Raw genomic sequence first — 12,313 nt, 5'->3', positions numbered from 1 at the left:
TTCTCTTCCTGATGCACCATTTCTTTCCTCATCTCAAAATTGTCTATGTGTGCTGTCTCCATAACTTCACCTCCATTTCTGCAATAGCTCTAATCATGGTTACCTAAAACCTGTAGGTTACCAGATCAAATCTTATCCATCTCCCAGTAGCATAATAAACCCTCAACCATTTTGCTCCCTTCTGGAAGCACTCTCCTTCTTGGTTATGTAATACCACACTTCCTATATTCTAGTTGATGCTTCTCAGTCTTATTAGTTCTCCTCATTCCCATTTCTAAATACTGAAATCTTCAAGGGCAGTCCTGGAGTTCTGGAGTCCAAGGGAGACCAACCTTTTGACTTCTCTGGGCCACACTGGAAGAAGAAGAGCTGTCTTGGGCCACACACTAAATACACAAACACTAACAAAAGCTGATGAGCAAAAAAAAGTCCATGCATAATTTTGTGATGTTCACCATCACAAATAAGCAAAAAAGTCCTCACATAATAATTCTAATTATGCACTCTCTCATTCGGACAGTTGTAAAATCATAGAGCAGGTCCCAAATTTGCAATCACTAATATAGAAAATGTACATATCTAAGTAATAAAGTGTATTTGGCTGTGCTACGGGCACTGAGCCCTTCTTTTACTTTTATATTTAAAAATATTGTAAAACCCAAATACACTTTATTATTTAGCTATTATCATTATCAATTGCCTGGTCTACAATAACCGTTTTCTAACTAGTCTCCCTCTTTCTGCTCTTAAACCTCCTACTCCAAATGTGTTATTCTAAAAATACAATTTTAAACACTAGTGTTCTACTTAAAATCTTTCAATGACTTCTCATTATACTTAGAATAAAATCTCCGTTTTCTATCATGCTCTGTAAGGACTTACAGGATCTGGCCCTACTTTCCTCTCCAGCCGGTTTTTATGCTGGTTTTTTGTTTTTGTTTTTTGACACCCTGGCTTTTCGTTTCTTGGAAGCATCTACATACGGAATTTCCCTCTACCCTGACTTATCATCCTTTAGGTGTCTGCTTAAATAAATATCACCTCCTTAGGAGGGCTCCCAAAACCCACTTGAAAGGAAGACCTTTCTATTCTTTGTCATAACATCCTATTGATGTTCTTCACAGCATCTGTCTTGATTTGCCTTAGATATGTATATGTATTCGTATATTTACCGTTGTCTGTCCTCTCACTAGGCTGTAAGCTCCACCCGGTTAGAGACTGATTGTGTTTTTTACCATTGTATATCTAATGCTCTCAGCACCTAGTTATCATTCAATAAATATTTGTTGACTGAAAAAATTATGGATATTTAATTCAAATAGTGATAATTAGGACATACAATATGGCAGAACCTCAGAGACATTGCACTTTTGGTTCTCGATCATGGCAATAAAGCAAAAATTGCAATAAAGTGAGTCACATAATTTTTTGTTTTCTCAGTGCACATAAAAGTTATATTTACACTACACTGTCATCTATTAAGAATGCTAAAAAAAAAAAGTTAACAGTCACCTGAGCCTTCAGTAAGTCTTAATCTTTTGCTGGTGGAGGGTTTTGCCTCAATGTTGATGGCTGAGGACTGATCAAAGCAGAGGTCCCCAACCTTTTTGGCACCAGGGACTAGTTTCACAGAAAACAATTTTTCTATATACTGGGTGGAGGATTGGTTTTGGGTTGATTCAAGTGCATTCCATTTATTGTGCACTTTATTTCTATTACTATTACATTGTAATATATAATGAAAGAATTCCATAAGGCAAAATCCCAAAAATGGGAGCTCTGAGCTTGTTTTCCTGCAACTAGAAGGTCAGGTTCTGACTTAAATCCTGCCACTAGATACAGCTGTATAATTGAAGTACATCAACTCACTTGCCACTATAAAGCCTGCCACCAGATGCAGCTTAATTGTCACTGCCATTCACGGATAAGCTTTTGATATGAGTCTGCAAGCACTTGGGTTTATGTGCAGTCAAACCCTCTGCTAATGATAATCTGTATTTGCAGCCACTCCTCAGCACTTGCATCAATACGTCAGCTCTACCCCAGATCATCAGGCATTAGAGTCTCACAAGGAGAATCCAGCTTAGATCACTTGAATGTGATCTAAGTTTATAGTAGGGTTCATGCTCCTACAAGAATCTAATGACACTGCTGATCTGACATTAGGCTGAGCTCAGGATGAGGAGCAGATATAAATACAGATGAAGCTTCACTCACCCACTGCTCACCTCCTGTGTGAGGCCTGATTCCTAACAGGGCATGAATGAGTAGCAGCCTGGAGGTTGAGGACTCCAAGGTCAGAGTAATGGCTGCTGAAGGTTGGGGTGGCTGTGGCAATTTCTTAAAATGAAACGATGAAGTTTGCCACATTGATTGACCCTTCCTTTCATAAAAGATTTCTCTGTAGCATGTGAGGCTGTTTGATAGCATTTTACCCACAGTAGAACTTCTTTCAAAGTTGTAGTCAATTTTCTCAAACCCTACCACTGCTTTATCTACCAAGTTTATATAATATTCCAAATCCTTTTGTTGTCATTTCCCCAAAGTCCACAGCATCTTCACCAGGAGTAGATTCCAAAGCAAACCACTTTCTTTGCTCATCCATAGGAGACAAGGCCTCAATTTGTTCAAGTTGTATCATGAGCTTGCTGCAATTCTGACCAATCTTCAGAATCCACTTTTAATTCTAGTTCTCTTGCTATTTCCACAAAATGTGTAGTTCCTTCCTCCACTGAAGTCTTGAAGCCTACAAAGTCATAAATGATTCCTTTGATGGATCCCAGCAAAGTAAATTGAAAACCTAGATGCCATTAAGAATATTCATGATTCGGCTTGGCATCTGTGGCTCAAGCGCGCCAGCCACCTACACCTGAGCTGTTGGTTTCGAATCCAGCCTGGGCCCGCCAAACAACAATGGCGGCTGCAACCACAAAATAGCTGGGCATTGTGGTGGGAGCCTGTAGTCCCAGCTACTTGGGAGGCAGAGGCAGGAGAATTGCTTCAGCCCAGGGGATGGAGGTTGCTATGAGCTGTGATGCCACGGCACTCTACTCAGGGTGACAGCTTGAGGCTGTGTCTCACAAAAGAAAAGAATATTCATGATTCATTTTGAGAGGTCAAAATATCCACATCAGGAGAATTTGAAAGAAGTTTATTTCAACCCTCATGGATGACTTACAAAATATTTTTCTTAACTAATAAGACTTTTAAAAAATTATTATCATTATTATTATTATTTGAGACAAAATCTTACTCTGTCACCCTGGGTCGAGTGCGATGACATCATAGCTTACAGCAACCTCAAACTCCTGGGGTTAAGCAATCCTCTTGCCTCAGTCTCCTGAGTAGCTGGGATGATAGGCATGTGCCACCACATTCAGCTAATTTTTCTATTTTTAGTGGAGACAAGGTCTTGCTCATGCTCAGGCTGGTCTCAAACTCCTGAGCTCAAGTGATCCACATGTGTTGGCCTCCCAGAGTGCTAGGATTACAGACATGAGCCACCACACCTGGTCAAATAATAAAACTTGAAAGTCAAAGTTACTCCTTGATCTAAGGGCTACAGAGTGGATCTTGTGTTAGCAGGTTTTAAAATAATATTTGTTTCTTTGTACATCTCCACCAGAGCTCTTGGGTAGGGGCATCATCAATGAGCAGTAATCTTTTGAAAGGAATCTTTTTTTTCTGAGCAGTAGGTCTCAACGATGGGCTTCAAATATTCAATAAACTGTGCTGTAAACAGATCAGTTGTCATCCCAACTTTGGTCTTCCATTCATACAGAATGGGCAGAGTAGATCTAGCATGATTCTTAAGGGACCTAGAATTTTTGAAATTAAAAATGAGCCTTGGCTTCAACTGAAAGTCACCAGACGCATTAAGTAGGCCCTAACAAGAAAGTCAACCTGTCCTTTGAAACTTTGATCCTGGCATTGACTTCTCCGTTCTACCTATGAAAGTCTTAGATGGCCTCATCTTCCAGTAAAAGGCTGTTTGTTTCATCTGCATGGAAAAGTCTTTAGTTTGTGTACCCACTTTCATCAATGTTCTTAGCTAGATCTTCTGGATAACTTGCTGCAGCATCTCCATCAGCACCCGATGCTTCACCTTGCATTTTCAGGGTGAAACTTCATTTTTCAGCCTCATAAACCAACCAAACATTCCTTTTGCAGCTTCCTTACCTTTCTCAGCCTTCATAGACTTGAAGAGAGTTAAGGCCTGGCTTGCTCTGCATTCAATTTTGGCTTAAGGGAATGTTGTGGCCAGTTTAATATTCTATCCACAAAATAAAGCTTTCTCCATATCAGCAATAAGGTTGCTTAGCTTTGTATTGACAACTCAGATAATTATTTAAGGCAAAAAGATAGCTTTTGACCTATGTCTGTTTTTGGTATGACTTCCCCCTAAGCTTAACAATCTCTAGTTTTTGATTTAAAGTGAGAAATATACCAGCACATTGTACCCCATGATTGCATTAATGTACACAGCTATGATTTAATAAAAAAAAAGTGAGAAATACTTAATTCTTCCTTTCACTTGAACATTTATAGGCCATTGTAGGGTTATTAATTGGCCTTATTTCAGTATTGTTTTGTCTCAGGGAATATAGAGGCCTGAAGAGATGGAGAGAGGGAAGGGAATGGCCAGCAGGGGGTGGCAGTCAGAACTTACACAACATTATTGATTCAGTTCTCTGTGTTAGGCTGGGCACAGTGGCCCATGCCTAAATCCTAGCACTCTGGGAAGCTGAGGCAGAAGGATCTGAGCTCAGGAGTTTGAGACCACCTGAGCAAGAGTGAGACCCTGTCTCTACTAAAAACAGAAAAATTCAGGGGTTCACTAGTCAAGAAAAAATAAATAAACAATAAAAATAGAAAAATTAATGCAACCTACTCAGGAGACTAAGGCAAGAGGATTGCTTGAACTCAGGAATTTGAGGTTGTTGTAAGCTAAGCTGACACCACAGCATTCTAGCCTGGGCAACAGAGTGAGACTCTTCCTCAAAATAACAATGATAATATTAATAATAGTAAGTTTGGTATGTTATATGAACACAGTTGGTTGTGCCCCCAAACAATGAAAATAGTAATATCAAAGATCACTAAACATAAACCATCATAACAGATACAGTAATCATGGAAAAGTTTGAAGCTGGGCATAGTGGTTCATACCTGTAATCCTAGTACTCTGGAAGGCCAAGGTGGGTGGATTGCCTGAGCTCAGAAGTTTAAGGCCAGCCTGAACCAGAGTGAAACCCCATCTCTAAAACCAGCTGGGCTTTGGGGCAGGCACCTGTAGTCCCAGTTACTCAGGAGGCTGAGGCAAGAGGATCACTTGTGCCCGAGAGTTTGAGGTTGCTGTGAGCCATGACACCATGACACTCTACCCCGGGTGACAGAATGAGACACTGTCTCGAAAAAAAACGAAAGAAAGAAAAAGTTTGAAATATTGTGAGAATTACCGAAGTGTGACAGAGGATGTGAAGTGAGCACATACTGTAGAAAAATGGCACCAATAGACTTGCTTGATTCAGGGTTGCCACAAACCTTCAATTTGTAAAAAACACAATATCTATAAAGTACAATCAGGTGACGTGCAATAAAATGAAGTATGTCCGCATTTTAACATATTGTATGCAAATGTAAAAAGAAGGTAAATTAATTCTAATAGTCAAGGTACTGTATAATCATTAGGAAAAACAAGGATGACTTCATATAAAGGCTGCTGCTCCTTCACATATAAGTTTCATACCCACCCAAGAGAAATATCCATTGGTAGGGATCATTCTCCTAATAATGTTTCAAGTAGCAGTTAAGGTGCTCTTAACATTGCTTTGCTTAAGACTTAAAAATCAATGTACTTAGCTCAAATTCATTATGAAAACAGAAGTAACTAAAGGGAAAAAAATCTTCACAATTTTTTTTTTCCCCTTCAATAAATTCTTTCTAAAATTCTTCAAGAAAGTCTTGACAAAATAGTCACCAAATATTCAGTCATATTCTACCACAGGAGCACTTAATATCATAATACCTGTTTTTCAATTCAGCAGAAGTACTTAATATTATAATACCTTGTTTTTCAATTCAAAGTCACATATTTTTGTTTTATTAAAATCTACTTGTGTCTTAACAATTGATAGCATGTCATAGTAAAATTGGCAGCATTTTTTCTTTAAGATATGTAAAATAGTGTGTCTTAGATTTGATGAAATATGATCTGAAGTATAGAATAAGAGAAGAATGTAAAGATAAAGCAAATTAAAAGTAAGACTATGTATATATCCTTCCTATTATTTCATATTAGATAAGAATCAGTGTTTTTCTCTTTTGGTAAATAAAACTAGTTTAGGATGTTAATTACCCTCTTCTGGGGGTTATGAATCTCTATGACATATTTCATGAAACTTATGATCTATCTTCCTAGGAAAAAGTGTATAAGGAACACACATATGAGTCTACTAATTTGTGTATAAGTTAGGGATTCACAAGCCCCTAGGACACCAAACATCTATGTATCCTTAGTTAAGAAGGGTTAATTTAGACAATTATACAACAAGGTTCTAATGTATCTTTGTAAAAGAGTTAATAAAATATAAACATAATTTAAAGCAAGTTTAAGCCCTAAACACATACACACAGAAAGCTAGTACTTTTTTGTGTGTGTGGTTTTTGGCCGGGGCTGGGTTTGAACCTGCCACTTCCAGCATATGGGACCGGCGCCCTACTCCTTGAGCCACAGGCGCCGCCCCCAGAAAGCTACTATTAATGCATTAAGTTCCATGGTTGGTACCAAAGTTTGATTTGAAGAATGGTATCTCTAATCTAAATTAACGTCTCATCTAATTCAACAAAGACCTTTGAGAGAATAATTCTCCTTACCTTTACCTTAAGAGGTCTTTTGTGTTTTTATTAGCAAAAGCATAATAGGTGCCATTCATTTCAAATAATTTAAATTCTATAGTCATAGCATTAAAACTGGCAATTCAGAGAATGTAGCACATGTTACTTTAAAAAGACGACAAATCAAAACTATTTAACATATTGTATTGCATACTTCCCCCACCCCCCCAGAATTCTTTAAGCAACGGATAAGTTCAAATATGGAAACAATCATGCATAATATGGAGCTTAATATTAGATGATGATACTACCTATAAACAATTAGCAAGTGTTTAAATCCAAACATGCCTTCCTGAGATTTACTATTCTTTAAAATAGTATTTTAAAAATATATGTAACACTTTAAGCGACTAAAATATTTAAGTTTAGGTAAAATTTTTTGTAGTGATCATTAACAATTTAATACTTTACCATATTTCAACGTAAGAGATGTTTCGAATAGTAAGGCTGCAATTAGTACATCTTCTTTAAGCACTTTGTTCCTTAAGTTCAGTCGTGCGTGGGCTTCAGATAGAGAAACTCTTAAAAAAATTGATGTCAATTAAAATATGTTGATATTACAATAATAATATATATTTTGGCAGGAACAAAGCAAGATCTATGTGAACACTGGCTGCACCTAAATGATCAGCATATTCTTTCTTAAAAACAATTTTAGTTTCTTTTCAAAGCATTTTTCCCTACAAACTTAAATAGACTGTTGCAGAACAAGCCTGTATTCTTTTTTTTTTTTTGCAGTTTTTGGCCGAGGCTGGGTTTGAACCCACCACCTCTGGTATATGGGTCCGGCGCCCTACTCCTTTGAGCCACAGGTGCCGCAATAGGTGGTTTAAAGATGCTTTTTGTTTTTTTCAGCCAGTATTCTTGCTTGTTAACAAAGGGCTTGTTTCTGTCAAGGTTTCTATGTATCATTTCACACTCCTCTCCCAGGTTCTGTTCAGATAAAAAATTAATCTGTCGGAAAATTAATCTGTCTCTCATAGACAAATCTTAAACATTTTCTTCTAGTTCCTCATTTGTCTGAATCTCACAATTTCAGTGTGAGAAGGAATCTTGGAGTTCTAAGTTCAAACTCTCATCAGATAACTGAATTTCTTCTATAACATCCCACATACTCAGTATGGAGTCTCTTTTGAACCTTTCCTAGCATTCACTGCTTCATAGGGCAATTTGTTCTTTATTATTATTTTTTTATTTTTATTTTTTGTAGAGACAGAGTTTCACTTTATGGCCCTCGGTAGAGTGCCATGGCATCACACAGCTCACAGCAACCTCCAACTCCTGGGCTTAAGCGATTCTCTTGCCTCAGCCTCCCGAGTAGCTGGGACTACAGGCGCCCGCCACAACGCCTGGCTATTTTTTTGTTGCAGTTCAGCCGGGGCCGGGTTTGAACCCGCCACCCTCGGTATGTGGGGCCAGCGCCCTACCGACTGAGCTACAGGCGCTGCCCTGTTCTTTATTTTTTAACCAGGTTTGATTACTCTTTTGTTCTCTCTGAAGATATCAATTAGGCAGGTGTAATACACTTGAACAACTGCTGGACTTGGCAATCAAAAAACCTAGAATGAGTCTCTAGAATTTACTAGCTGTGTGATTTTGTATAAATCATTTATGAGAGTTTTTGAAATTCAGCTATAAAATAGGGATAAATAAAGGCATTTGAAAGTTCTGTAACTAACTATAAACAAGATTATATAAGTCTAAATTGAAATTAATTTCACAGCAATTTCCATTTGCTGGTATCTTGTTCTACCTTCTGAGACTTCTTAAATGTGACAGCTCTTCAAACATTCAAAGATAACTTTTATAGTTGCCCTGTGTTTTCTTTCCGTCAAGGTAAATGTTTGTAGTTCCTTCAGTATATTGAGTTCCTTTAGTATACTGTTCCTTTAGTATATTGAGTATATTTTTTATTTTTCATTTTTTTTGTACTTTTTGGCCAGGGGCGGGTTTGAACCTGCCACCTCCGGTATATGGGGCCGGTGCCCTACTCCTTGAGCCATAGGCACCGCACATGACTCACAATTTTTAACTTGTCATTATCTTGGCTTCTCTCTTTATGGCTAGATTTGGTAAATATTCCTTTTCAGTGTAGTAACACAGGTGTGATTTAACCATCACAGTAGAGATGAGGCAGAACTAGAATTTTGTTTCTATACATATATATATATTCTATATATTTATTCTACTAAGACAACCCTAAATTTCAGTGTTATTAACAGCAACATTACATCACTTACTCCTAAGAAATATGAAAAAAATGAATTCTCAAGTCCTTTTAATAGCTTTTCATATTAAGCCACATCAGCCATTCCCATCAATTCACAGTTCTACATGCAGTAGGGAATTTGGGGATCTAATAGAGGACTTTACATTTATCGTATTAAGTTTCTTCTTTTTAGGTTAAGATTATAATTCAAGGCTGTGAAGTTCAAGGCTGTATTATAAAATGTTGCTCATTTTATAATACAAATTTGATTATCATCTCCCTGATATCTTCACCCAAGCTCCTTTTTTTTTTTTTTCTTTTTGAGACAGAGTCTCACTTTGTCACCCTTGGTAGATTGCCATGGCATCATAGCTCACAGCAACCTGAAACTCTTGGGCTCAAGCAACCCTCTTGCGTCAGCTTTCTGAGTAACTGGGACTATAGGTACCCACCACAATGCCCAGGTATTTTTTTAGAAATGGGTCTCAGTCTTGCTCAGGCTGGTCTTCAACTCCTGAAGTCAAGAAATCCACCGCCTTGGCTTCTCAAGAGTGCTAGGATTATAGGCAGGAGCTACCATGCCCAGTCCAAATGCCTCCTAAAAATGTGGATCAGAACAGAACATATATGGAGACTTTCAGGAAAAGAGAATATTGTTTAGCTCTACTTCTCTAGAAAAGCAAAAATGGTATTATTTGATGCCTGTCTGTAGAAATGGGAGAAAAATTCAAGGTTTATGACTCTTATAAGTAATGGTTCATTTATGCTGCCATTTCATAAATGACCCAAAGTATTTATTTCCACAATGTGAGAAACTAGTTAACATATTAAAATTAACTGTTTATTTATTTATTTATTAGACAGGGTCTCTCACTATGTCACCCTTGGTAGAGTGCCGTGGCATCACAGCTCACAGCAACCTCAAACTCTTGGGCCTAAGTGATTCTCTTGCCTCAGCCTCCCAAGTAGCTGGTACTACAGGTGCCCGCCACAATGCCTGGCTATTTTTTGGTTGCAGTTGTCATTGTTGTTTAGCAGGCCTGGGCTGGGCTCGAACCTGCCAGCCTCAGTGTATGTGGCCAGTGCCCTACTCACTGAGCTACCGGCACTGAGCCTATTTAATTTTTTTAGAGACAGAGTCTCTCTCTGTCATCTAGACTGGGTGCAATGATGTAATTATAGCTCACAGCATCCTCAAACTCCTGTGCTCAAGCAATTCTCCTGAGTACCTGGACTATACGTGTGTGCATAGCTAATTGTTCTTTTTTTTTTTGTAGAGACAGAGTCTCACTTTATTGCCTTTGGTAGAGTGCCGTGGCCTCACACAGCTCACAGCAACCTCCAACTCCTGGGCTTAGGCGATTCTCTTGCCTCAGCCTCCCAAGTAGCTGGGATTACAGGCACCCGCCACAACACCCGGCTATTTTTTGGTTGCAGTTTGGCCGGGGCCAGGTTTGAACCCACCACCCGCGGCATATGGGGCCGGCGCCCTACCCGCTGAGCCACAGGCGCCGCCCAATTTTTCTTTTTTTTTAGAGACAGGGTCTTGCTATGTGCCCAAGCTGGTGTTGAACCCCTGGCTTCAAGCAATCCTTCTCCCTTAGACCCAGGAGTCACTAGGATTATAATGTGAGCTACTATGCCTGTAAACTTTGTTTTATTCTTGAATAAATATAATCATATAGAAACTGAGTCTATGAGAGATTAAATTTTTTTCTACTGTAGAGAAAAATCATTAGGAGAAAATAGGACCCTCAAAGCTTTTATTTATTTATTTATTTATTTTTGAGACAGAGTCTTAGTCTGTGCACTGGGTAGACTGCCATGACCTCCTGGCTCACATCAACCTCAAACTCTTGAGCTCAAGCAATCCTCTTGTTTCAGCCTCTCAAGTACCTGGGACTACAGGTACCTGTCATAACACTTGGCTAGTTTTTCTATTTTTAGTAGAGATGCAGTCTCATTCTTTTTTTTTTTTTTTTTTTTGTAGAGACAGAGTTTCACTTTATTGCCCTCGGTAGAGTGCCATGGCATCACACAGCTCACAGCAACCTCGAACTCCTGGGCTTAAGCGATTCTCTTGCCTCAGCCTCCCAAGTAGCTGGGACTACAGGTGCCCGCCACAACACCCGGCTATGCAGTCTCATTCTTACACAGGGTGGTCTCTAACTCCTGAACTCAAGTGGTCTAACTGCCTTGGACTCCCAGATTGCTAGGATTACATCCATGAGCCACTATGCCTGGACCTTTCGAAGCTTTTAAGCAGTACAATTTGATCTGAGTATTTTAAACATTACCTCAGAAAATAGAAAGAATTATATAATTCTGTTTACCATTTTTAAATTTAAAAAATTATTTTTGAGACAAATTCTTGGTCTGTTCCCCAGGCTAGAGTGCAATGGCATAATTATAGCTCACTGCAACCTCAAACTCCTGTGCTCAAGTGATCCTTCTGCCTCAGTCTCTTAAGCAGCTGGGATTACAGGTGCAGAGCCACTATGCCTAGCTTTGGTGGGGGTTTTTTGTTTGTTTTTTGGAGGGGTTTCTTGTATTTTTTTGTAGAGATAGTGCCTCCCTCTGTTGCTTAGGCTGGTCGAACTCCTGGCCTCAACAAGATCGTCCTGCATCAGCCTCCCAAAGAGCTGGTGTGCACTTCTACACCCAGCCCCATTTTAAAACCTTTATCAAAGAGTTGATTTCTACCTTGGTTTCTCTTTAGCATTTTTCAGCTCTACCAAGATAGATGCATAGTTGGACAAATCAACTAAATGTGTCTATCTCTTATAGGCCTATACTGGCATTTCCTGCCACTGCTTCATCTGTCTTATTTTATATTGCAGTTCTAACAAGATATAGTATATATTTATTTAATGGATTATTTTACTCCTGGTCCTACTTCATAATTTGTTTGAGAATATACTTTAATACTATATCATATGAAGTAATAACCTATCAATAGAGAACTGTTTAACTTATGCTACAGAGACATCATAACAACAGTGAAGCTGTGATGCAGCTATTAAAACAGAATAAGATAATTCTTTACAGGCATGCATGATTCCATCTGGGCAGAAAGGATATATCTATTCATATGAAAAAATATATGGCAGGCATGGTGGCTCATGCCTGTAATTTTAGCACTCTGGGAGGCTAAGGCGGGCAGTCCTTGCTTGAGCTGAGGAGTTCGAGACCAGCCTTAGCAAGAGT

Source organism: Nycticebus coucang, chromosome 13 (assembly GCF_027406575.1).
Source record: "Nycticebus coucang isolate mNycCou1 chromosome 13, mNycCou1.pri, whole genome shotgun sequence".
NCBI lineage: Eukaryota > Metazoa > Chordata > Mammalia > Primates > Lorisidae > Nycticebus > Nycticebus coucang.
The sequence above is the reverse complement of the archived record's forward strand: the minus strand, read 5'-3'. Positions refer to the sequence as shown.